Genomic DNA, 27510 nt, shown 5'->3' with positions numbered 1-27510 from the left:
ATCTTTTAGTTTGGGGATTGTACAGAAGCTGTACAGAAGCTTTTTATTTTGATGGAGTCCCATTAGTTTGTTTTTGCTTTTGTTTCCCTTGTCTCAGGAGACCTATCTGGAAAAATGTTGCTATGGTTAATGTCAGAAAAATTACTGCCTGTGCTCTGTCCTAAAATTTTTATGGTTTCAGGTCTCACATGTAGGTCCTTAATCCATTTTGAGTTTATTTTTGTGTGTGGTGTAAGAAAGAGGTCCAGTTTCATTTTCTTGCATGTTGCTGTCCACTTTTCGCAACACCATCTGTTGAAGAGACTGTTTTCCTTTGGGTATTCCTTTCTGCTTTGTCAAAGATTAATTGCTCACATAGTCGTGGGTTCATTTCTGCAATTTCAGTTCTTTTCAGTTGGTCTGTATGTTTGTTTTGTATTTTTGTGTAACGACTTGATCACTATAGCTTCATAATGTAACTTGAAGTCAGGTTGCAACGCCTCCAGCTTTGCTTCTTTTTTTTTCAAGATTGCTTTGTCTATTTGGGGTCTTTGTGGTTTCATACAAATTGTAAGATTGTTTGTTCTTGCTCTGTGAAAAATGCTTTTGGTATGTTGATAGGAATTACATTAAATCTGTAGCTTGCTTTGGGTAGTATGGACATTTTAACAATATTCTTCCACTCCATAAGCATGAAATGTCTTTCCAGTTCTTTGTGTCATCTTCATTTTTTTTTTTTTCATCAATGTTTTATAGCTTTCAGAGTACAGATCTTTTACCTTGGTAAAGTTTATTCCAAGGTACTTTATTACTTTGGTTCAATTGTAAATGCAGTTGTTTTCTTAATTTCTCTTTCTGCTGCTTCACCATTAATGTGTAGAAATGCAACAGGTGTCTATGTATTCATTTTGTATGCTGTGTTCTTACTGAATTCATTTATCAGTTCTAGTAATTTTTTGTGGAGTTTTTAGGGTTTCCTATATATCTATATATATTTTGTCATCTGCAAATAGTGAAAGCTTTACTTCTTCTTTACCAGTTTTGATACATTTTATTTCTTTTTGTTGTCTGATGGTGTGGCCAGGACTTTCAGTGTTATGTTGAATGGAAGTGATGAGTGTGGTCACCCTTGTCTTTAATCTGCTATTTGTGAATAGTATTTTCCAAGTTATAACATCAGATTTCATGTTGTTAAAGTAGGGTCAGCATATGAATTTATATTAGGGCAGACTTTGATCCACTGATTAAACATTTGGTCTAGTTTATTAAAAGAAAAATTTTGAATTGTATGAATTATTTTAGAACATGCATATACACATTTTGATTTTTTGCATTAAATAGCTGTTACTTTAACCCATGCTGATATTGTCTTCTAGAAACACGCTGTGTTAGCAAAACTATTTCAATTATTTGAAAATTGTAAGCAAAATATGCAATGTTATCTCATTGCATGATGCTTTTCATTCTCTTGTCATGAGTTTTTATTTGAAAAATAAAAAAAAAAGATTCCTTTCAGTTACTAAATAAACTTTTCTTTCAGCCAAGTCTTCATATTTCCTGGCTACACTTGGAAACTAGTCTGTAAGCAGATGCTGTAGGAAAAAAAGAAAGAAAAAAGAAATAAGAACAATAAAAGAAACAACAACAACAGAACCCAACCTCATGTTTCATGGAATTCTGTGATTCTGAATATAAATATTTTAAGCCAAGTATTGTTTTTCCACCTACCAAATGTGGTTGATTGCCATTTCAAGATGAATAAAATAATCTTGGATAACTTTCTTTTAAGTCAGATGAGGAAGCTAAGCAAAGATGTGGTTTGTCAAAACCACACAAATTGAGTTAACATTCAAGCCTGGACCTAATTCACCTATTTATCTTCCTGAGGCTAATGAAGTATGTATGCGTGTGTATGTATATGTACGTATATGTGTGTATATATATAACAGCCTGCTTTACAAAGGTGTCACCAGTATATCTGTCCATCAGAAATGTCACACTGGAACTTGAGATTGATGGGTTGATTGGCTTGGTAAATTTAGAGTAACCACCCTCATAAACTCTTCCAGATCCTTCCTCTGCAGGAATTTCTCTTACATTGCCCTCATTCAGAGCGTGCAATAAGAACTTGTTAATGGATTTTACATTTTACACACATTTACAATATGTGATGGTTCATAAATATTAGGAGGAGAGAGGAAATACTAGTGCCTGGAAAGTATAGATGCACCCTTTAAAGATGTGTCTCTAGAAAATTATGAAAAGCGGTCTCCTGTATTATTGGTTCATGCAGGAGGTATGACATGTATAGATAAAGATTCAGGACTGGTACCTATAGAGTCTATAGGGAATGCCTTGTTGTTTGTTTTGTTTTTCCCACAGTGTGAAGGAATGTTATTTCAATTGAAGAATCTTGTAGAAAGGATATTTAGTCACAAGCGGCAATATTTGTGTCACAGTTGGCAAAAGGTGGGAATTATCTGAACTAAAGGCAGCACATGTGTAGTTTTATCATTTAAAGAACATTCTGCATGTTCCTCTCAGCATCTTCACTCTGTTTACATTTTGGAAAAAAAAGATTGACAAATACATTACTTAGAGATTAGGAGAAAATTTGAAAGGATTTATGAGTTCACGAGCTCATTTTCTATTTAATTTTCCCTGGTTTTCTATTTATGACACTGCAAGAGTAGAATACACTACTCTACTTTAAAAAATATACAGAGTACTGTAGAAAAATAGAAAATGTCTTCTTTACTTTATCTAGGTTGTTTGGTCTGGTTGTGTGTGTGGGTGTGTATGTGTCCGTTTCTGCACATGTACATGCGGTGGTTCTGTTTTACTGTTTATTATTTAACATGTGTTGGAGGCTAGATTATTTTAATTTTTACTTAGGTTTTATAGCTTACCAATAGTTTATAGTTTAATAATGTGAATTAGAGGTTACTAAGTGGCAGATATATTAATTAGGCAGAAAGACTATATATATAATATTCACTATCTATGGTGGCATAGATTATTATGTTGTATTTTTATTGTTTATGGATTCAGCATTATATTTTAAAGCAATTTGGAGTCTCTAATTATTCACGGTGACATCTTGAGAACACAAAATAAATGTCCATTTTATTAATAAATAATAATTTAGTTTTATATATTGTTACTATTATATGTCTGCAAGTGCCTAAATTTTAATTACTTAGTAATGGTGAAGTAAATTTTGTGATATATTTTGTCATGTTAAAGACAACCTGTCAGATTTCTTTTAGCATTAGTCCTCACATTTTAAAATAATAATAGTGACTATACTGACGAAAAGAATTTCTGGAAAGTTCTTGTAATTTGTGTTCAGCCAATAAGAGGAGGGGAAGAAGGAACATTGACTGCAATATCTATGTACTCATTAGATTCTATGTAATACTTAGAGTTGAAGGTAATGGTAAGGTGTTGTTATTATTTAGCCCCATGTAGTATCACAGAATATTACTACCACTAACAGTAATTGAATTTCCTTCTTTGACACTGTTTCTCTTCTAGTATGCCTCAGTGATGTGGGCCCTGAGACACTCAACTTGGTATTATATCCATAAGAAGCTGAAGTTTTGCCCTCACTTGAGACAAATGCTTGATGAAAAATGCTTGATGGAAATATATGTATATTTAATTATATGGAAATATATGGAATATATGGATATAATATATAAATGTACAATATACAATATAAAAATATATATAAATATATGGAAATATATCCCATCAAGCGTTTTTCATATATGTATATATATTTGTATGAATATATAATGTGTATATATATATATATTTATTTATATTTATATATATGTATATACATTTGAAAATATTACTGATTGTGTTTACATATGGTTTTAACATCCCATATTTTGGAAACTACTCACTATTCTGATTTTGCACTGTCAGTCATGTCTGGTCCTCACTAACATAGAGGTGAGCTTAAGAACATTGGGGGTAACAATGACAGTTTAACAATTGCTCAAGAGCCAATCAATATCCTTTTGTTTTTATAAATGATTATTTATTAAGAAATATTTCAGACATTAAAAATGTAGGGAAAACACAATATACATGACAAATATTGTCATCTTTGGAGATAATACAGAACAAATATAATTGAAGAAACCCAGCCTCCGCCACAAAGCACTCCTTTTGTAAATGCCTCTCTCTTTTCTAGATCTGTAACTATTATCCTAAATTTGTATCCAACATTCCTATAGAGATATTTATACATTTACTTTACATATTTGCTAGCCTAAGTGTATAAGTAGGTAATACTGTCTATTTCATGTCCTTTCTCTTTATTTTTTATTTAGTAATATGTGTTTGCAGTATTAAATCTTTTTAGTTACATTTTATTCATTAATTTAATTATTTTATTCATTCACTTGTTTCTTTGAAAAGATGTATAATATTTTGAAAAGATGTATAATATTTACCTTACAGATTTTACACCTTAATTTAACTAAGCTAAATTTGTCCTTTTTAGTTTATTTTTGTCATCACTATAAATGTCATCTTATAAAATTAAATGATATCATTAATGAAGTTCAAGTTAGCAGTCATCTTATTTATGGTTAGTATTTTTTGTGTTAGAAGAAATCTTTGCCTAAGTCATTTTAAAAATGTCCTATATTATCTTTGTAAGTTGTATTGTTTTAATATTTACACTTAAATAAGTATGAGGCTTCTCAAATTGATTTTTGTGATATGAGACAGGAACCAGATTCTTTTTTATTACATGTATAAATATATATATATATGCAAATGATCCAGACCATTATATTGAAAAGAAAAATATTTCCTCCTATGGATTGAATGGCATCTTATTAATAAATTAGATGAGTAAATATATATAGATCTATTTTTACTTCAATGGTCTGTCTTTAATTCCTGGTGCAGTGTCACACTTTTAATTAAGTGTGATACAGACTTTTATATTATAAAATTCTGTAAGTTTTAAGAATAAAATGGAGAAACATACTATATTTTCATATAAAATATGAAAACAGTATAAAGCTATGAGATTCGGAAGACCTCTTATAAATCTTTTAATGTTTATATGTGTCATAATATATAAATATATATATGTTTATTTATATATTATTCTTTTATAATATGTTATGCTTTTAGCCATTAAATAAAATTTGAGGTTTAGGTAAAATTTGCCTTCAGCATAAATGATAGTGTCAATATGATGCATTTTCCACACTATAGACAGGATTTGTTATCCTATAATGATAGCAACTTCTCCAGTATTTTATTAAATATAAATTCCATATAAAAGATGTTAATATTCCATGGAGAAGTTGAGTTGAAATGAAAACCTTGGATAATTGTGCCACAGTCACTTGACTAGAGTATAAAGCTTTCTAATTTATGAGAAATTTGCAAAAGACATTTTTTGATAGTTTTCAGATTATTAACTCATCATCCTTCCATTTTGCTCTAAACGTTCTCTTATTAGGTCCATGTTATTCTGGACCTTTAGTATCACCTTACAGGTCTGCATGCCCAGTTCTTATTACCTTTCTGCTCCTTTTCTGCGCCCCCCCCCCCCGGTTTATTTATGTTCTTTTAGAGCATCAATCTGGTGCCTACAAAATAAGACAGTAAAGTTGCTAGTCACCAGATAGGCTGTGATGAGCCTTCTAAAGTATAATTTTGTTAACGTAATATTTATAAAATACAAATTATAGAAATTAGTCTTCAGTATAGCATTGCCTCTCAATCCTGTGAGTCCATCAGAATCACTTAGGGAACCTTTTAACGAACAGCAGTCTCCAGGCTCTCACTTAAATCCGTCAATTTAGAGTATCTAGGAGTAGGACACTATTAATGGCTTTTCTTTCTTTTCCTTTTTTTTTTTTTTAATTCTAAGTTACACCCAAGATTGAGAGATATTGCCCTAACTCCATAAGACAACTCTGCACGTTGTATATAAGGCATGTACTGGGCTTTGTTCCCAAAAGACACTTGCAAATCATATTAATTCCAAAATGGCTTTCATTCGAGTTTGGTAGAAGTCATAGATTTACACCATTTCTCCTTAATCTGTAAAGCCAATTACTATAGCAACAAGGCAGTGTTAGGAAATTTGTGTGAGAAAAACTGTATAGTTAGTGCTTCCCCATTGTTTCACAACCTACTACAATCTATTCTTGAATGCAGACATTTTTTAATTTAAAAATTTGTTAATACATTGCTTTCACGTGGTCTACTTAGATAAGCATATTTTAAGAAATATGTATGTGGTGTGTGTGTGTGTGTGTGTGTGTTCGTCAAATTCTATAAAGTTTATTCATATTACCACTGAAATGACTTCTAATTCCATCTACCCAGATAGGCCAAACTTCACAAATTAAGGACATAGTCCTCCACAAACCTGATGTCACACCTCAGACACTTGTAGCTGCGAGATCAGGGGTCTCCCGACCCCCTCACTTCTGACCAGCTGACTAAAACTTTCAGGGGTAACCACCACCCCCTAAAATTCTGTAATTACTAGAATGTTTCACAGAACTCAGGAAAGTGCTATACATATGACTGCAGTTTTATTGTAGCAAAAGTATCCAAATCAGAACTACTCAAGGCAGATATACATAGTACAAGGTTTAGGAGGGTCTCCAAAATGAAACTTCTGTTGTCTTCTCCCCATAGGGTCAGGACGGATCATCCTGTTGTCACAGCAATGTGCAGATACTGTCAACTAAGGAACCTCACCCAAGCTTGCTGTCTAGAGGTTTTATTGAGTGTTCTGGACACAGGCACAACTAATTGAATCATTGGCCATTAGGCCAAGTTCATAAGGTTGAACTTAATGTCTGGTCCCACTTCCCTCCACAGATGTAAGGCAAATCTTATGTGAGTCAAATCCCTAATCCTATTTTTGGTTTATCTGGTGGCCAGTACCCATCGTGCTTCATCTTTTTAGTTTAAACTATCTAAGGGCCCCGTGAGTCACCCAGTTAAGACAAACTTTCAAGACTAAACGTGAATGGCAAAGACACTCCTAATACTTGGGAAAATCCAAAGATTCAGGAACAGGGAACAAAGGCAAGTTAAATTATTACACAACCAGAAAACACCACACTTAGAACACATCACTCTGGGACTCCTATTATTTATTATGTATTATACTCTTAAAATTTCCTGAGGTTAAACCATAACAAAAAGCAAAAATAGAACATCTTCATTATCTATTTCTTTAAAACCTTAATAAGCACTCCCTTTCTTCTTTGTTTCCCTTCCCAAACAATTTAGGCCTAAAGGCATTGGCAGGACCTAGTGTGGTAGGCATCCACATTCAGGTGGAGGAAAGGAGCAGGGTGCATAGTGGGTGGTTAGAGCCCTATAGGGTGAGAAAGATGCCCATACCCACAAGAGTACAGACCCACCTGGTACAGACCAGGCACAGGGTGTTAGATCCCCAGCAGCATGAGAGATGTGCCCTCCCACGTCAGGGGTGTGGTCTAGTACAGGCTGTTGCAACCCAAGCAGGTGGATTGGGTATCTACCTGATTCAGCAGGATGTCAGAGCTCAAGCAAATGAAGGAGACATCTTTGGGTGGGACTTCCTGGTTTGGCATGTCAGGACATTGGCAAAGTGAGGGAGGCATTTGCACAAGAGTGTTGGGTAAAGAAGAAGTATGGTGATGGAAGATTTCCTGAATACCTGGGGATAGATCAAATAAGTGGATATATTAAGGAAAACAGAAGCTAAGTTAAAACAATTCGTGTGGAAACGTAAAACAACCAGGGTGAATCCTGAGATGTCAAGCTGGAATTGGCAATATCAATGTGAACTCATGTTTTGTAATACAAATGTAAAATGAATACAGATGTAACTGCACATGTAAATATGAAATATTTACAAGAGGAAAAATGAACAATATTACAGTGGAAAAAATTGGCAGACACCACAATTAGTAAGTGATTAAAATGGTCGCCAGCAAATTGAAATTGTGGGCAGCTGATAGGATGCCATGAGAAGAACACAGTGTTACTTCTGTGGTGTTTCTGCCAAAAAGGCATAACTTGAATTGAGTCATTTGAAACAGCTGAGAAACCCAAAGTGACATATAAAATAACTGGCCTCCAATCTTCAGTAAAGAAAGGTGACAACTAAATGCAATGCATGGCTCTGAAACTAGATCATTTTTCTATAAAGGATATTTGGGAAGACGGTGAAATTTGATGACATCTGAGCTTTAAATGATGATAATGAATCAGCGTTAGTGTCCTGATGGTTGTATAGAGATTGTGTAGGAGGATATACCCATATTCGGGGCGGTGGGACAGCATCTCACAAACTTATTAGCAAATGGTTCAGGGAGAAAAATTGTATTTACAGCTATTTTGACGTTTAAGATTGTTACAGAATAATGTCAAGAAAAAAAATGCCCATGAGAATATTATTAATTATGTACTACATTCCCCACTTAGAAATGTTTACCCAATTCTCCTACCAAATCATCCTTGAGAAATTACTCTCAGAGATTAGGAAAACATTTTTTTCTCCTTGAAGCTCCAAGATAAATACTGGGCTCATTTGGAATAACTTTTTTTATTAACATTTTTCTGTACACTCGAGCCCTCTACTCTTTCATCTGTTTCCTTGTTTTTTATTGTGGGCTGAGAAGTTTCAAATTTGTCATTCTTGTCTTGACTTCAAGTACATATATATATATATATATATATATATATATATATATATATATATGGTTTTTTTTTTGCTAAGTAGGCTAAAGAGATATTTGACAATACATATATTATTGTTTTCCTTTTTTCTTTCTTGTCTTTCTCCCAGGGATATGCATATCATAGATACTGAACAAATGGCTATTGAGTTAAACATACCCTATTTTCCCTTGAAATAATATTACGTGAATATTTTGCTAATGAATCTCTGTTAAAAACATGAATTTTTAACACCAGTTAAAGGTGTGGGTTTTTTTGGTTTTTGGTTTTTGGTTTTTTTGGTTCATATTTTTTCATTTCATGAGGTATAAAGGGGTTAGGCTAGGCAATAAAGTGGTGATCCAGGTTGGAAGATTGTCAGTGTAAATGATAAACATGAAATGTACATACATAGAATGGATCCATATCCTTTACCCCTGGTTCTTTATAAGGAACCCCAGAATTTGGGGGTCAACAGTAAGGAATATGCTAGGTCATAGTAAAGAAAGCACAGGCACAGTTGCTTATAGTTGTCACTGTTGTTATAAGAATACTTCACGTGAGATCTATCTACCCTCTTAAATTTTTAAGTGTCTGATACAGTGTTGTTAATTATAAGGACAATATTATACAGCAGATCTGTAAGGTAATCATCTTGCACAGTGGAAATTTTATGCCTGCTGAGCACAACTCTCTATCCCCTCTTCCCCCAGTCCCTGGTAACCACCATTCAACTTTCTGCTTCTGTGTGTTTGACCAACTGCTGGGCTGGGGTGGAACAGTGTCTACTCTTCCACTTGAAGCCATTCTTGTTCCTCAGACACAAGTGTCCCTGCTCTATACTGAGTATTCTGTCCTATAGCAGCCCATACAAGTGATGAACCTTGAACATAAGAAATAAAAGTTCAGATTTTTTTTTTCTTTTCTTTTTACAGATAGAATAGAAAGACTTGGAAATTTGGGGATGTGGGGAGGCACATGTAACAAAGGAACAAGGCTGACAGTCATGACATTATCATAATAGGGAATAAGTAAGGAGAAGAGCTTTTAATACTGCATGTTTCTAGTCCTTTTAAAATCTGCTTTCTTGGAATCCATGCCTTAATGAACTTTAAGCTTATTCATAAATTTGCATGTGATTCTACCATTTCTGACGTTTTATCAGCCTTACTTATTGGTCAGGTGTTCATCTGGAAGCAGACATTATAAGATATTTTGGGGGTATCTGTTGATTTAAGGAAAAGTAAAGTCCTTCGTGATCTATATTTCATAAACTTGTATCTCTAATTTACTGTTTCTTCCTTAATTTTTATAGGTATGTCAGCTTCCATCATGGTAACTCCGCTTATGTCCCCCACTTAAAAAACACGCACACATGCACACACACACACACACATGCACACACGCACAGGTATGATGGGTGTATACTACAGATTGCTAGTAATAAAAGGACAGTAGTCAAGGGAATTAAAAAGGATTGGAGTAAGAAAAAAATATGATAAAAATGAATGCGAAAATTTAAGTTACCAAGGTTAAAACCAAGTGAATGAAAATGCACAAGTAGAAAGGTGAACCAAGATTCATTTTCTTAATCTTTCTGGACAAAATAAAACTGGATGTATCATGTCCTTTAGGCTTTTCATCCTGCCTTTCATTTTAGTGATAATTTATTCATGAGTCTTAGAGACTTTTTTTTGCATCATTTAAATGTATCATGTCTTGACAGTTTTTTCCTCTCTTCAGGCTCATCCTACTCCATTGTAATTTATTTAAGTATTTTAGTGTTTTAGAGGATTGTGGATTAATGATGCATTTAAACTGCTTTAGAATGACCTTAGGCTAGGTAAATTACTGAAGTAGTGCCAACCAGGGATATTTATTTTGATGGCAGTAAGCTTTTACTCTCTTGCTTAACCACATGGCACACAAAATAACTGGCTGGCTGGTTCAAAGTATATTCTCTAAGAGTTACAAACAAACTTTGGTAAGAGGGAAATAACTTTAGAATCCTGACCTTATTTATTTATTTATTTTTTGATGTTTATTCACTTTTGAGAGAGAGAGAGACAGAGAGAACGAGTGGGGGATAGGTAGAGAGAGAAGGAGACAGAATCCAAAGCAGGCTCCAGGCTCTGAGCTGTCAGCACAGAGCCTGATGTGGGCCTCAAACCCACGAACCGTGGATCATGACCTGAGCCAAAGTCGAACGCTTAACCGACTGAGCCACCTAGGCACCCCTCAGTCTTTACCTTATTGTAGGCAATATCTAATTCTATTTTTCACTATAATTCAATTACTTATGTTGACTGTTAATGGTTGAAGTTTGAAGAGAAGTATAACCAGTTTCACTGTCTAGGCTCCATAATTAAAGGCTGTGGATCTCACAATCACACACACAAATATACGTGTTGAAGGAACCATGGGCACTTTTACCACTTGGAACCCAGCCATTTGGCACTGGCACAACCAGATCCATAGCGCTGTACCTCCAGTTTTGTTTGTCTCATCCTTCGAGCCTTAGAGAAGGCTTTCCCGCATCTCCTGGCCCATGTCTTTCCAACCAATGGCCATGATCTCAAGGCAGGGACATGCTATGGTTGGTGCTGACGACTTCTGCAGTAGACACCAAGAAGACTGGAGTGCTTTTCGAGTAGAAGAACACTTAAATGAGAGAAATGACTCCTCAAATATTTTCTTTGATTTTTTTCACAAGTGAGTCTTTTCATAAATGCAATAGATTTTTGAGTGACAGAGTATAATTTTCCAGCCAAGCCTCTTCTCTTATTTCTCATCATGTTGCAGTTCACATCCTAAAAAAATCTGTATTTTTCTGAACTGTCTTGAACCCTTCTTTTATCATAACGTTTTCCCCTGGGCCCATTTGCTCCAGCAAAGTCTATGTGACCTTGACTTAAAACTTACATTACTAGGAAAGAACTTTCAGAACTTTTCTCAAGAAGATGTTAAGGCCCTTTTGTTGATGATCACGGCAACCCATTTCTTGTTCTGGTGAAAACTTTCCTGCCAGAACCCTTGAAACTTTGTGGATTCCCTTTCAAGAATCTGCTACCTGTCCTCAGAGTGGCTGTGACCACCAAACTCCTGTAAAATTCCTTCCCTGCTGAATCTGAAAGCAGTTTCTTTGCTGGCTGGCTTCCTTACCATGTATCAATTATAAAGAAAAGCCTTCCCTTCTCTAGATCTCTTGGTTTATTTCAACATGTAGAAGTCTGCAGAAAATTAAAGAAAAACAACAGTGAAACAATGAAGAATTGAACATGAGTTTATTAGTAGTTGATAAAGTGAGGAAACAGAGTGTAAATGAAATTATCAAAGTAAACACTTATTTCAGTTTGTGTCAGTGACAAAAGTTATATGGAACAATTAAATTTAATAAATGGTGAAATACCAGAGAAAACAAAGAGGTTGAAACTGACGAATATTTCCCTTGTTTTACCAAAAAAAAAAAAAAAAAAAAAGTAACATTGGCTCAATTATTAAAAGAACAACTTTCATGAATTGGTTTAAAAGATTATAAGGGATACCTTTATGAAATGACACAAATGTGTTGTTGAGAAGAAGTATGGATAAGCCAGACTTTTATCCCAGTCCAGACATGTTCTTTGTGCCAGGTGTGATACATAGTTTGAATTTATTACTAGGAGATGTGCCCTCAACTGTGTCTGTGGCAATGACATTATTTGAAACAATTCAAACCTTACATTCAGCATTTTTTGATGTGCCCCAAAATGGAATGTCTTGGTGAAATACATATTAGACTTGATTTAACAATCACTCTCAGGCACGTACTGGGAATAGTAACTATAAGCTATAAACAATGAACGATGATTCTTTTTTACAGACAGTAAACTAATTTTAAATTCTCTTAGCCCGTTATTTTATAGAATTTTAGCTTACTATCAGTAGTGCTAACAACTATTTACATAAAATCTCAAACTGATCTAAGATTGGCTAAAAAATGTTTAGTTTTAAAAATGATACTTGTAAATAGAAAGCAACTTAATGTCAAACATACAACAAAAGTGATATTCCAATAAAATACAAGGAGATTAGAACAAGAAAAAATTAATGCTTATTTATTTTGAGAGAAAGAAAGATAGGGCATGAGTGGGGGAGAGGCAGAGAGAGAGGCAGAGAGAGAATCCCAAGCAGGCTCCATGCTGTCAGCTTAGAGACCAGTATGGGGCTCAGACTCATGGACTGTGTGATCATGACCTGAGCCAAGATCATGATGCTTAACCAACTGAACCACTTAGACACCCTGAAAATAAAAATATCAACATGACTGTGAAGAAGATTCATAGACAGATAATAAACCAACTAATTTTTTAGACTAATTTCTGGCCATTATAGATCAAGAATAGTCTTGATTGAAGAGAGTTTTAAACCAATTGATCAGCATGTTATTTTTTTATTTTCTTTATAAAATTCCAGCATTGAGGAATTTGATAGAACTAAGAAATGCTGTATGAAACTGGATTATTTTTTAAAGATGGTGGAAATCATGACTTACCTAGTAAATTTATGAGCATATCTTATAATATTTATGAAAAATATTAATTTGTCCTATGCAATTCATAATGGGTAAGGAAATATGCAAAATCCATAGCTCATTTTAGAAAATAAATATTTCTATGTGCATTTTATTAATAATACAAATTACTGCATCCCTAGAAGAGACCTTTATAGTTTTTTCATAGTTCACCCAGATTTTGTGTTTATAAACTCACATGCGTAAACTTGATATTTACTGTGACACTGAGTTTTCCAGGGTGGCTAGGTCGTGCCCATGATGTGTGCATACACAATATATCTTGTTGGCAGAGGATGAAGATATTTAGTGCAAAAATATACTGAGTAAAACAGGCAAGCCAACAAAAATCTAGGGTTTTTTTTTAAAGAAATTCACAGAACAGGGGCACCTGCGTGGCTCAATTGGTTAAGCGTCTGACTTCAGCTCCGATCATGATCTCACAGTTAGTGAGTTTGAGCCCCGCATCCGGCTCTGTGCTGACAGCTCAGAGCCTGAAGCCTGTTTCAGATTCTGTGTCTCCCTCTCTCTTTCTGTCCCTTCCCCACTCACACTTTGTCTCTCTCTCTTAAAAATAAATAAACATTAAAAAATTAAAAAAAAAAAAAGAAATTCACAGAACTGTGAATTGATGCCTGGTGGTTACCAGAATCCTTGATTCTTTGAAAACCAATGTGTAATTTTCTCTTAGTGGTTGCTATAATTATTTCTATTAGTCAATTTCTATTTGTGATTAAGACAACAGTACTTATTCAATATTGATGTAGAATTTGTGCATTTGAGAAAAGTGGGAAAGAAAATGTCTTTCTTTAAATTTCTTCTAGAATATTGAAAAATGCTAACTTCAAAGTATGTATAAATAAAAACAAACTTTGTGTTTGTACAAATGCCTTTATGATAGCATGTGTGTTATTGTGCAGTGAAACAGTACAACTGCAGGTGTTCAGTGGATAAGGTGGCTTTATGTTCTTTAATATTTGTTAACGGTACCTCTTAAATTCTGGAGGTGGAACATCACTCTTTCTCTAACCATTTGCCAGTTATGATGGTTGGGTCATTCCTTGACTCAGAGGATGAAGATCAGGTTTACTATTGCTTTAAAAAAATGTTCACTTTTCCTTCATCTTCATCTTGATTTAACTTTGTTACCATTTCACCATTTATATCTGAGGTGTATTTATTTTTCCCTAGATAAGTGAGATCCCCTCCATTGCCACTCTTATGTATACTAACACAGGCACCTATATTATCTTCTTCGGAAACCTTGGCTGTTTTGATGTCTGCCAAGTTTCTGAATAGATGATAGAACTCTGCAGTATTTTGAATTTCATCTTCCCTTTTAAACTATTCATTTCTACCCTAGGCTTTGTTTTCAGGTACAGGGTCTGGAGTTTTATATTAATTAGGCTAATGTCTTGAGGCACTTCATTGGCATGACAGATTATAGAAGTGGACCAGTAGATATCATCAGAGCACTTTGCATTTGTAGGGTGGGGATGTGGGGTTGTGGCAGCGTGTGATTGGAGGAAGTACTGATTGCTGTTTAGGAAGAGTGATTCCCTGAGAACTGATATAACACTGAGAATTGTACTCAGGGTAATAAGCAACATATAAATAAATGGCACCAGTAGGGTTGCTTTGTAAAGATAACAAGCAATTTAGTCAGAAATGGTTGCTGTGGTGAGGATTTTCTTCGGAGTTGCTTGTTTTCAACTGATTGAGATCTCCACAGTATACTGCCTTTCTTGCTCCATTACAACAATCAGCATGAAATAGTGTAACCAGCATGTCTGTAGGTTCACTTGTCTCCGGGCTGTAGACATTAATCTTCTGTTTTCCGTTCTAGGAATAACACTTGATGACCTTCAGTATCCAAATGTTGAAATTACTTACCAACATACTTATTTGATCACTAACTGGTTCGTGTATTAATGAACCCACTTGCCTAGCAATAGCTACTAAATGAAATGGAGGGAATTTGATAAACTTCCAATTATGTAGGAAGCTGATGCTTCTTAATTGGTGTTATTTTTCCATCCAGAAGTACCGTTTGCTTGGTTAATTTGCATTTAGAAGACAAATGCTTGCTAGTCTCTTGGTTTTGAGAGAAAATTAAAGGTGACTTTAGGAATATGATGAGAGTATGTGGATTCTGGGTCAGAAGAAAAAAAAATAAAATATTGTCAAGCATATTGAGCTCGGGACCTACATTAGATAGTATGTTTATGTCAGTGGTAATGTCAAACTCAATTAAAAATGGATGCTTCCTTTTCCATATTTCCATTCTGGTACTGGCAACTGGCTGCCCTTACTGGGATTTCATTTCCCAACTCTCTTGAATTTGTGTGTGGTCTGGTCATGCGGCTGCTTCCTACTAATGGAACATGAACATAAGTCACATATATTATTCCCAGCCAACATATACTCAGAGAGTATATGTGCTCTCTGAAATAGGATAGCAATGCCCAGAATGTCCTCGTGGATGATTGTGGCTTAAGAAGAGAGGAATCCAACTCTCTGAATTGTTGCAAAAAGGAAATATACCTGCACTGAACTCTTATGTTATTAAGAAAAAAAGAAACTTGTGTCCACTAAACAACTAGCATTTGAGCTTTATTTGTGACCACAGCTCTTAATAACCTCATTAATACGGGCAGAGTATCCCATTGTGTAATTCATGTCCAATAAATTGTGGACAGTTATCATTATAGCTGCCGAATGGTAATAGTATTATTTTACCAAACATTTCTATAGAAGCACACAGTCACTGTTTGTAGATTAAGGTTTCAGTACACTTTTAGTTTTCCTTTCTTTTCAAACACTGATTGGCCCGTCATAATACATTTCCCATTTTTTAAAATTTAAATCCCAGTGTAGTTAACGCATGATGTTATATTAGTTTTAGGTGTACAATACAGTGATTCAAATATTCCTTATATCACTCAGTGCTCATCAAGACAAGTGTTCTCTTAATACCCTTTACCTATTTCCCCAATCCCTCCACTAACCTCCCCTCTGGTAACAATCGGTTTGTTCTCTATAGTTAAGAGTCTGTCTTTTGGTTTATCTCTTTTATTTTTTCCCCTTTGTTCATTTGTTTTATTTCTTAAATTCTACATGTGAGTGAAATCATATGGTATTTGTCTGTATCTGATATACTTATTTACTTTAGCATGGTACACTCTAGTTCCATCCATGTTGTTGTAAATGTCAGGACTTCATATTTTTATTTGGGTGATTAAAATTCCATTGTGTATATATGCCACATCTTCTTTTTCATTTATCTTTAAATGGACACTTTGGCTGCTTCCATAAACTGGCTATTGTAAATAATGCTGCAATAAACATAGGGGTGCATATATAGCCTTTAACTTCATGTTTTTCCATTCTTTGGGTAGATACCCAGTAGTGTGATTGCTAGATCATATGGTAATTCTATTTTTAATTTTTTTGAGGCAGTTCATCCTTTTTTCACAGTGGCTACACCAGTTTTCATTCCCATCAACAGCATGAGGGTTCATTTCTCCACTTCCTCACCAACACTCGCTGCTCCTTGTATTTTTGATTTTAGCCATTTTGACAAGTGTTAGCTGATATCTCATTATACTTTGATTTTTCATTTCCCTGATGATGAGTGTGTGTCTTTTCATGTGTCTGTTAGCCATCTGGATGTCTTCTTTGGAGAAACATGTCTGTTCATGTCTTCTGCCCATTTTTAATTAGGTGAGTGTGTGTGTGTGCGCGCGCGCGTATGTGTGTTGAATTGTATAAGATCTTTATATGTTTTGGATACTAACCTTTTATCACATATGTCATTTTCAAATATCTTCTCCCATTCAGTAGATTATCTTTTAGTTTTACTGATTGTTTCCTTTGCTTTGTAGAAACTTTTATTTTGATGTGGTTCAAATAGTTCATTTTTGGTTTTGTTTCCCTAGTCTCAGAAGACAGATCTGGAAAAATGTTGTAATGTCTGATGTCAGAGAAGTTACTACTTGTACTCTCTTATAGGATTTTTAATCACTTGCGGTCTCACATTAAGGTCCTAAATCCATTTTGAGTTTATTTTTGTGTATGGTATAAGAAAGTGTCCCTGTTTCAATCTTTTGCACGTAGCTATCCAGTTTATACAACACCATTTATTGAAGAGACTATCTTTTTCCCATTGCATAGTCTTTTCTGCTTCATTGAAGATTAATTGACCATATAATCATGGGTTTATTTTTGGGCTTTCTAGTCTGTTCCACTTGTCTATATCTGTTACTGTGCCAGTACCATACTGTCTTGATTGCTTCAGCCTTGTAATATAACTTGAAGTCTGGAATTGTGATACCTCCAGCTTTGGTTTTTTTTTTTTGTTTTGTTTTTTTGTTTTAATTTTTAGGAGTGCTTTGGCTATTTGGAGTCTTTTGTGGTTCGTTATACATTTTAGGATGTGTTTGCTCTCGTATTGTGAAAAATGCTCTTGGTATTTTGATAGGGATTGAATTAAATCTGTAGGTTGCTTTGGTAGTATGGACATTCTAACAATACTTGTTCTTACAATCCAAGCATGGAATGTCTTTCCATTTCTTTGTGTCATCTTCAGTTTCTTTCATCAGTGTTTTATAGTTTTCAGATTATAGGTCTTTCACCTCTTTGAATAAGATGATTCCTAGGTATCTTGTTACTTCTGATGAAATTGTAACTAGGTTTGTTTTCTTAATTTCTTTTTCTGCTGCTTTATTATTAGTGTATAGATATGCAACAGATTTCTTTACATTAATTTTGTACCCTGCAACCATACTGAGTTCATTTATTCTAGCAGTTTTTTGGTGGAGTCCATAGTGTTTTCTATATATAGTATCATGGCATCTACAAATAGTGAAAGTTTTAACTTCCTCCTTATCAATTTGGGTGCCTTTTATTCCTTGTCTGGTTGCAGTGGCTAAAACTTCCATACTATGTTGAATAAAAGTGGTCAGACTGGACATCTTTGACTTGTTCCTGATCTCGGAAGAAAAGATCTCAGTTTTTTCCCATTGAGTATGAAGTTTGCTGCGGGTTTTCCATATATGGCCTTTATTATGTTGAGATATGTTCCCTCCAAACCTGCTTTGTTGGGCGTTTTCATAATGAATAGATGTTGTCCTTTGTCACATGTTTTTTTCTGCATCTATTGAAATGATCATATGGTTTTTGTCTTTTCAATTATGGATGTGATATATCATGTTGATTTATTTGTGAATATTGAACAACACTTGCATCCTGGGAATAGATCCCACTTGATCATAGTGAATTATTTTTTTTAACATATTGCTGGATTCAGTTTGTTAGTATTTTGTTGAAGATGTTTGCATCTGTGTTCATCAGAGATATTGACCTGTAGTACTCTCTTTCTCTTTGTTTTTTGTTTGTTTGTTTGTTTTGTTTTGTTTTTCTTTTGTGGTATCTTTATCTGGTATTAGTATCAGGGTAATGCTGGCCTCATAGAATGAATTTGGAAGTTTTCCTTCCTCTTAATTTTTGTAGTAGTTTGAGAAAAATAGATATTAATTCTTTACATGCTTGGTTGAATCCTCTGGTCCTGGACTTTTTTGATTACTGATTCAATTTCATTGCTGGTAATTGGTTTGTCCAAATTTTATATTTCTTTCTTTCTTTCTTTCTTTCTTTCTTTCTTTCTTTCTTTCTTTCTTTCTTTCCTTCCTTCCTTCCTTCCTTCCTTCCTTCCTTCCTTCCTTCCTTCCTTCTATTTATTTTTGAGAGAGAGAGAGGCAGAGCAGGAGCAGGGGAAGGGCAGAGAGAGAGGGAGACACAGAATCTGAAGCAAGCTCTAGTCTCCGAGCTGTCAGCACAGAGCCCAATGTGGGGCTTGAACCCATGAACTCTGAGATTGTGACCTGAGCTGAAGTCAAACGCTTAACCAACTGAGCCACGCAGGCGCCCCCAAATTTTCTTTTTTTTCAAAATACAAAGTTACGATTTTATTTTTTATCTTATTTTTTGCTATGACTTATTTTACTTTAGTTTAGTTTTAGTATTTTTTAATATAATTTATTGTCAACTTGGCTAACATACAGTGTAAACAGTGTGTTCTTGATTTTGGGGGTAGATTCCTGTGATTCATCGCTTCCATACAACAGCCAGTGCTCATCCCAACAAGTGCCCTCCTAAATGCTCATCACCTATTTTCCCCTCTTTATGCCTAGTTTTGGTAGGTTATATGTTTCTAGGACTTTATCCATTTCTTCTAAGTTGTCCATTTTGTTGCCATATAATTTTTAATAATATTCTCTTACAATTCATGTATTTCTTTGGCGTTGGTCGTTATTTCTCCTCTTTCTTTTCTTTTTTTTTTTTTTTTTTTTGAGCCCTTTCTTTTTCTCTTCTCCTTTTTTTAAAATGTGAGCCTGGCTAAAGGTTCATCAATTTTTTGGAACTTTTCAAAGAAAAGTGCTTTTTCGCTCTAATCTTTATTATTTTGTTCCTTTTGCTGGTTTGGGGTTTTGTTTGTTCTTATTTTTCCAGCTCCTTTAGGTGTAAGGTTTGGTTGTTTATTTGAGATTTGTCTTGCTTTTGATGTGGGCCCATATTGCTACAAAATTCCCCCTTTGAACCACTTTTGCAGCGTCCCAAAGATTTTGGATCGTTGTGTTTTCATTTTCATTTGTCTACATGTATTTTTAATTTCTTCTTTGATTTTATGTTTGACCCATTATTATTTAGTAACATGTTGTTTAACCTCCATGTGTTTGCACTCATAGGTTTTTTTTCTTGTGTTTGGTTTCCAGTTTCATAGGATTATGGTCAGAAAAGATGCATGATGTGACTTTGGTCTTTTTGAATTTGTTGAGGCTTGTTTTGTCACCTAATATGTGATCTATTCTGAAGAATTTTCAATGTACACTTGAAATGAATGTGTATTCTGCTCTTCTAGGATATAATGATCTGAAAATATCCGTTAAATCCATCTGGTTCAATGTGTCATTCAAAGCCATTGTTTCCTTGTTGATTTTCTGTTTAGATAATGTCCATTGATGTAAGTAGGGAATTAAATTCCCCAATTTTATTGTATCACTTTTACTATTAGTAATGTAAAAGTATTACTAATAGTATACTAATGTGTATATATATATATATATATATATATATATATATACACACACACACACTAATATACTATATACTATACTAATTATTAATATACTATATACTAGTATACTAATATTATATACTAGTATATAATAGTATACTATAATATACTATAATAGTATACTATTATATTATTATTGCTATAACAATTTGTTTCTTCATGTTTGTTACTAACTGTTTTATGTATTTGAGTGCTCTTTTTTTGGGTACCTAAGTATTTACAATTGTTATATCTTCTTGTTGGGTTGTCCCCTTTATTATTCTATAGCAATTTATATCATTACAGTCTTTAAAGTCTGTTTTGTGTGATATAAGTATTGCTACTCAGGCTTTCTTTTGACATCCATTTGCATGATAAATGTATCTCAATCCCCTCACTTTCAATCTATATATGTCGTCCTTAGGTATGAAATAAGTCTCTTAGAGGCAGTGTATAGATGCATCTTGTTTTTGTTGTCCAATCTATCAGTCTTTGTCTTTTTATTGGAACATTTAATCCATTTACATTCAAAGTAATTATTGATAAGTATGTATTCATTGCCATTTTATTACTTGTTCTGTGATTTTTTTGTGTAGTTCTTCTCTGATCCTTTCTTCTCTTGATCTCTTTCACAGTTTGCTGGCTTTCCTTAGTGATAATACTTGAATTCCTTTCTCTTTACTTTTTAATACCTATTACTGGTGTTTGAGTTGTAGTTAGGTTTAGGTTTTGTGTAACATCTTCTGCATATAGCAGTCTATATTAAATGGATGGTCGCTTAAGCTGGAACTCATTCTTCATTCCTCTCCTCCCCACATTTTAGGTATATGATATCATACTTTTCATCCTTTTATTTTGTTTGTTACTTGAACTGGTTTTTACATATATACTTTACTACATTTGTGATTCCTACATTTCTTACTCTGATTTATGATCTTCCCTTTCTACTTAAAGAGTCCCCTTTAACACTTTTGTAGGGCTGGTTTAATAATGGTCCTTTACGTTTTGTTTGTCTGGGAAAATCTTTATCTCTCCTTCTATTCTGAATGATAGCCTTGCTGGATGGAGTTATTCTTGGCTACAGATTTTTCCCATTCAGCACTTTGAATATAGCATGCCACTCTCTTCTGCTTTAGAAAGTTTCTGCTGATAGCCCTATGAGGCTTCCCTTGTATGTTACTCTCTTCTTGCTGCTTTTAAAATTCTCTATTACTATTTTTTCCCCATTTTAATTACTATGTTTCTTGGTATAGACTTCCTTGGATGACTTTTTGGGGAATCTCTGTGCCTTCTGTTTCTATATCTGAATTTCTGTTTCCTTCTCCAGATTTGGGATGTGTTCAGCTATTTTTTCTTCAAATAACTTTTCTGTTCCCTTTTCCTCTCTTCTGCTTCTGAGATCCCTATAATGAAAATGTTGTTACACTTTATGGAGTCACTGGAGTTCTTTCTTTCACCTGCTCAGCTTGATTACTTTCCATTACTCTGTCCTTCAGGTCACTGATTAATTTTTCTGCTTCCTTTGGTCTGTGATTTAATCCATCAAGTATATTTTTAATTTTAATTATTGTATTCTTCATCTCTGATTTTTTTCTTTTTTATCTCTTTGTTAAGGGTCTCACTGATGTCCTTCACTTTTCTGAAGTCCAGTGTAAATATCTTTATGATCATTACTTTAAATTTCTTATCTCAGTTTCTCTTAGGTCTCTTACTGTGGTTTTGTCCTATTCTTTCATTTGAGACATATCCTCTGTCTCCTCATTTTGTCTAACTCTCTGTGTCCATTTCTTTGTGTTAGAAAAGTTAAATATGTCACTTGCTCTTGAAAGTAGTTGGCAGGATACACAGTTTCAGCAAGGTTGTGCTGGTCCTCTTTTACCGAAGATATGCTGCCACTGCTGAGACAGAAATGTGTCCTTCATCGGAGGTGACTAGCCACTGACACCAGACTAAGGCCCCTTGCAAAGTGCACAGTTGGGTGATGCACTGTTCCAAGGATTGAGCTGGTTTTTTAGGGGAGAGGTCCCACAGTGCCAGAACTAAGGTAGGCTTAGCTGGAGGGGCAGGGCCTGGTGCAAGTAAGTTAGGTAGTGAATTTTGGTGCTGTGCTGGTTCCTGCAGGTCTTGGTGTGTATGCTCGGGAAGAAGAAGAAGGAAATGACACCTGCCAGCTCCTTTGTTCTTGGGGAACTCCCTGAGGGGACCCTATGCTTCCAGAATATGCTTTGAGATTAGTAAATAACTCTCCCTTTCATAGGCCCAGGAGTTTTTCAGATTGCTGGTTCTATGCTTGATCTCCATGAGCTCTTTTTCCTGTTGTCTCTTTAAGCGCTGGTACTCCCTCCAGTCTCTTCCAGACTACTAATTGTTAACGTTCGGGCTTTAAATCCCCATTGGTTGTAAAAATTCACAAAATTTGGCCTCTCTGGTTTTCAAAGCCAGATATTATGGGGATTCACCTTCTCACATGGGTTTACCAATGTGAGGGTCTGTTTCTCTCCTGTTTCCACACCCCCGTGTCCTTCCCTCCCGTGGAGAGTCCCACGGGTTCCTTTAACTCCTCACCATATCTCAGCCCTTCCTACCCTCTTGGATGTGACCTCTTCTCTACATTTAGTTGTGGCATTTGTTCTCCTTGTGTTCTTATTTCCTAGGCTGTTTATACTGGTACGAGTTGTATCTAGTTGTGTTTGTGGAACAAGGTGAGCTCAGGGTCCTTCTATTACACCATCTCCCCCAAAGTCCTTTCTCCTTCATTTTATGATAAATGTGGTGTTCTTGAATTTTCTTGTAATTATTTGTTACTTATTTTTTGGCTCTTTCCTGATATTCTCCGTTATTTCAGTATAACTTAACCACTGATATTACATTCAACCTTCATTAATTGCTGATCCCATATTTGAGAATTCAGCTATTTATCAAAATTTATTTGTGACCCCAAAATCAGTACCTGTGGAGCTTCATGGTCATTTTCAGACATGTGCAAAGTGGAGAAAAATGTGAATCACCCAGTGCACACATTCCCAGCTATAGTGGAACAACTTGAGGCTCAGTCTTGGTGTTTCAGCTCTCCTACAGTGATAACCAGAGGAATGGAGACAGTAGGGGGCAGTGCAGCAAAAGAAGCTCTTGCTCTCAGTCTGTTAGTAGAGTGGCCTCAGGCAAGTCAGGTAACACTCCCGAACTGTGTTTTCTCTTTTTTAGCATGCAAATAGAATCTTCCTATATGAGTTGCTTTAGGATTTGAGATTATAATCTATGTGATAAATGTGTATCAATATCAACTATATCAATATGAATAGTGTGGCACTGTTCATACAGCACCTTTATAGACCATAACTGCCTCAACTGGTGGAAACAATATACCTTGCTTTTCTTATTTTCTGTTAGTATGTTGATTTATTTTTTGGATTATTCAATATAACTCTTTATTGAAACAGTCATTAGGTAATAATTCTAATAATTGTTGATCTTTTATTGGGCTAATAATGTAATCAATTTATAAGACAAACTATAGCTTTCAAAGTACAGATATCTTAGAAAAAAGTCTTTATTTAGAGCCTTCTTTGTCCTTTACCTGGTTAGTTTCTACTTACTTTTCAGGGGCCATCTCAGGCCTCATTCCCTCCAGGACATATTTCTAAATCCCCATTCCCTCCACTGAGTGTTCATCAAGACCTATATTACATAAACATTATAGGGGCATCTGGGTGGTTCAGTTGGTTAAGCTTCCAACTTCAGCTCAGGTCATGATCTGTGAATTCGAGTCCCAGGTCCGTCTCTGTGCTGACAGCTCAGAGCCTGAAGCCTTCTTCAGATCCTGTGTCTCCCTGTCTTCTCTCTCTCTCTCTCTCTCTCTCTCTCTCTCTCTGCTCCTCCCCCACTTGTGCTCTCTCTCTCAGAAATGGGTAAACATTATTTTTTTTTAAGAACATTATAGCACCTGCTAATTGACTGAAAATTTATTGAAATTAGGGCTATGCCCTTCAATTTCCTGGTTTCTAGCATAGTTTGTGGCACATAGAATTCAACAAATGATTCTTGTGTTGATCTTAAAGACTTTAAGCTATAATTTCAAATCCTTTTGGTTAAAAAAATGATGGTGTGACCCTACAGATAAGAAACCATTTCAAGGAGCGCCTGGGTGGCTCGGTTGGTTAAGTGTCTGACTTCAGCTCAGGTCATGATCTCACGGTTAGTGAGTTTGAGCCCCACATTGGACTCTGTGCTGACAGCTCAGAGCCTGGAGCCTGCTTCAGATTCTGTGTCTCCCTCTCTCTCTGCCCATCTCCCACTCTGTCTCTCTCTCTCTCTCAAAAATAAATAAACATTAAAAATTTTTCTTAAAAATGTCAAGAAGCAATATGTTTATTTGAGATAAAATAATTGCAATTTGGGGTACACAGGTAGAACCCCAGATACTATTAAGACGTAAAGTCAGGATTTTCATGAAAAAGAAAAAAACTTAAGTAAATTGTTTTTAACAAAAGCTCATTGATGCTGACAAGCAAGTCTAGATTTGTACTTTACAGATTGGTCAGGGATGGTGGTCACTAGGCAAAAGGTCACTTTTATCAGTCTTTTCTCTTTCTCATTGACTTCTTAGAATGTTGGGGTTTGGCTGTATTCAAAGATTTAGAAAACAGTATGTACAAGGCAGTGTGCCTGAAATGGCCACTCCAGCTCTATTTTAAAAATGGCTCTACTTATATCATTTTTCACAATGGGAGTTGCTTCAAACCATATTACATTTTCAAGCAGTGATAGGTACTTTATAGTAAGCTAGTTTCTTAGGCAGTTTTACACCTTCATCCATACACAAAGGTTTAAAAGAGTGAGTGTGGGTGAGCCAGAACAAATCCATCATTTGTTTTCAAATATTAACTCAGATGTACCCATCAAGAGTCATTAAAGACATCTTTGTGCTACAACTATGACCATTTTTCTTTGTGAAGTTTTAGCCTTTTGGTACCCTACTCTCAGATATCTGGGAACAGTTTGTGAAAGTAAAAAGTAAAAAGCTGGCCCCCATCTTTAAAGGTTTTCTGGTTACTCTAGTGACATTATGGGGAGGCAATTGATGTTACACTCCCATAAAATAACATTATAAAGAACAGAAAATGCCCACTAGAATGTCAGTTGGCTTTTATAAATCAAGATGTAATGTACATTAAGTATGTGGATAAATTTAGATGTTCAGTATAGTGTTAATTAATTAAATACACTCACCAACAAAACTTTCTTTTGGATTGCAGTGATGTTTTTATTTGTGATGTAAAGTTAAGATGATTTAGTTTTTATTTTTTTAAGTGAAATCCAATTATAGAATGATAAAATGCTAATAATACCGCAAAATTTCTATATAACGTGTTTGTGAGAGAACAATAAATAGTTAATAAGAGGCAGTGCTATGTGTTATTTACCTGAAGCCTGAAAGCAGAGATACAAGGGGATGATTCCTTCTTCTTTCATAGAGGATAAATGTTTCCATTTGCATGGCATTCCAATTTCATTTTTAAACTGCTTTAAGACATATGTATATAACATAGAAGCAAAGAAAGTCTTACAAGCAATTATTTAGAAAATTGTAAATATAATAAAATGTCACCAAAACATAATTTTACATATATAAATTTAATTCTAAACAGGTAAATTTATATTGAGAGAGTAAAAATAATAATTACATTTATCATTCCTCCTAAGTGCCAGAAACTATTCCAGGAGCAATTCATGAGTTAGTTCTCAGTTTCTTAGCCACCTTGACAGTTATGGGATATTATTCTCCAACAATGCTATGCAGGTGAGTGCTGATGTCACAGAACTTTAATTTCACATTCTATGTTTGTGAGGAGTATTAGCCTTTTAATAGAGGCTCAAGGCATTTCTGGCTGTGTATAATTCACAAGGTTTGCCTGATAATTGAAGTAAAACATTGGAACAAACTTGAATTTAAAAGTAAGAGCATTTTTATTTATTCACCATTTCTCTTTGATCCTCAAAGTAATAAGTATTTTAAATTATAGAACTAAGTTCACACTCTACTTCACTTTTCTATCTCAGTTTTTAGCCGACTACAAACTTGGCTCATCACTGACTTCCAGCTTGAAATTTTTGTCATTTCTTATTGTTGTATATTGTGGCAGAATCAGTCAGAAGACTATCAGCCTAGCAGAAAGATGTGACCGATTGCTTTAAAAATAAATGGTACTAGGACTGAATCAAGAAAGAAGGTTCATTAAAACTCTGGAGAAAAACCCTCATCGGTCTCTCCATATTGCTTTTGACAATGCCTAAGAGAGAGTTATATATTATGTTTATTTTTAGAGCCAACCAATCTCTTTTAACTTAGACTGCAGGATGAAGAAAGCAGTAACATTTTCAGATAGCTCTTAAGTTTAGTTTGAATGAACTGAATTGTTTCTCTCTTTTGGAAACTTTTGTTCTTTACTTTGGACACATTTTCTTCAGAATTAACATAGAGAAAAATTACCGTGTGTTTTGGACCTATAGATTCACTTGCTCTTTTAATCAATAATGTATGTGAACTCAAGTCATAATAAAGCAAAGCTGACTCTGAGTTTTATTCATTTTTTAATGTATCAGAAAGACCATAGCAATTTGATTTTTCCAATAAAATTGATCACAGCCACTACTTTACGACTTATATTTCTAAGGAGTTTAAAATATCCAGCAAAGTAAAAATTTATAGTATGAGCTTTTGACTGTATTTCCTCTAGATTCACTTGAAAATGTATTAGGGAAGAAGAATTAAGCAGAGGATTTCACTCTACAGTTTTCATTTTGTTTTTCAAAGTAAATTCGTGCTGAAATAACAAAATCAGAGTGTGATATTGCTTATCTTCCAGTGACCAGACACAAAGTAAAAAGAAATTTCAAAATATTGAATAGTAATGTATCAGAAAATATCTAAGAGGTATTAGAAATTATTGGAACTAAATACATACGGAAACAACGTTCAAGTTCCAAGTTTTCAGTGATGACAAATACCTGCTTCTCATTCAGTTGTCCACTTCTGGGCACAACTGTCACTTGTCTCACTTCACCACTATGATCTGCTGTCTACTTAATGGGTACTGGGCTTTTATTCAAAGCAGTTGATGCTCTTTGCATGTAAGTGGCAAAAGACGAAGAATGT

General features: G+C 34.6%; 1 protein-coding gene and 1 long non-coding RNA gene across 5 annotated transcripts in view; one reads left to right on the top strand and one right to left on the bottom strand.

The window, feature by feature from the left end:
* GALNTL6 (polypeptide N-acetylgalactosaminyltransferase like 6) overlaps positions 1-27510 on the top strand; it is a 1179553-nt gene that overhangs the window by 21601 nt on the left and 1130442 nt on the right. The gene's annotated exons all lie outside the window — the stretch shown is intronic.
* Positions 1397-26403, bottom strand: LOC128314417 (uncharacterized). Its single transcript, XR_008296038.1, has 3 exons — positions 26039-26403; positions 11851-11918; positions 1397-1571 (listed from the first exon to the last, which is right to left on the bottom strand). It is a non-coding gene; the product is annotated as an uncharacterized LOC128314417 (long non-coding RNA).

The sequence above is a fragment of the Acinonyx jubatus genome, chromosome B1, assembly GCF_027475565.1.
Source record: "Acinonyx jubatus isolate Ajub_Pintada_27869175 chromosome B1, VMU_Ajub_asm_v1.0, whole genome shotgun sequence".
Classification (NCBI taxonomy): Eukaryota; Metazoa; Chordata; class Mammalia; order Carnivora; family Felidae; genus Acinonyx; species Acinonyx jubatus.
Note: the sequence above shows the minus strand (reverse complement) of the source record. Positions and strands in the feature narration are given on the sequence as shown.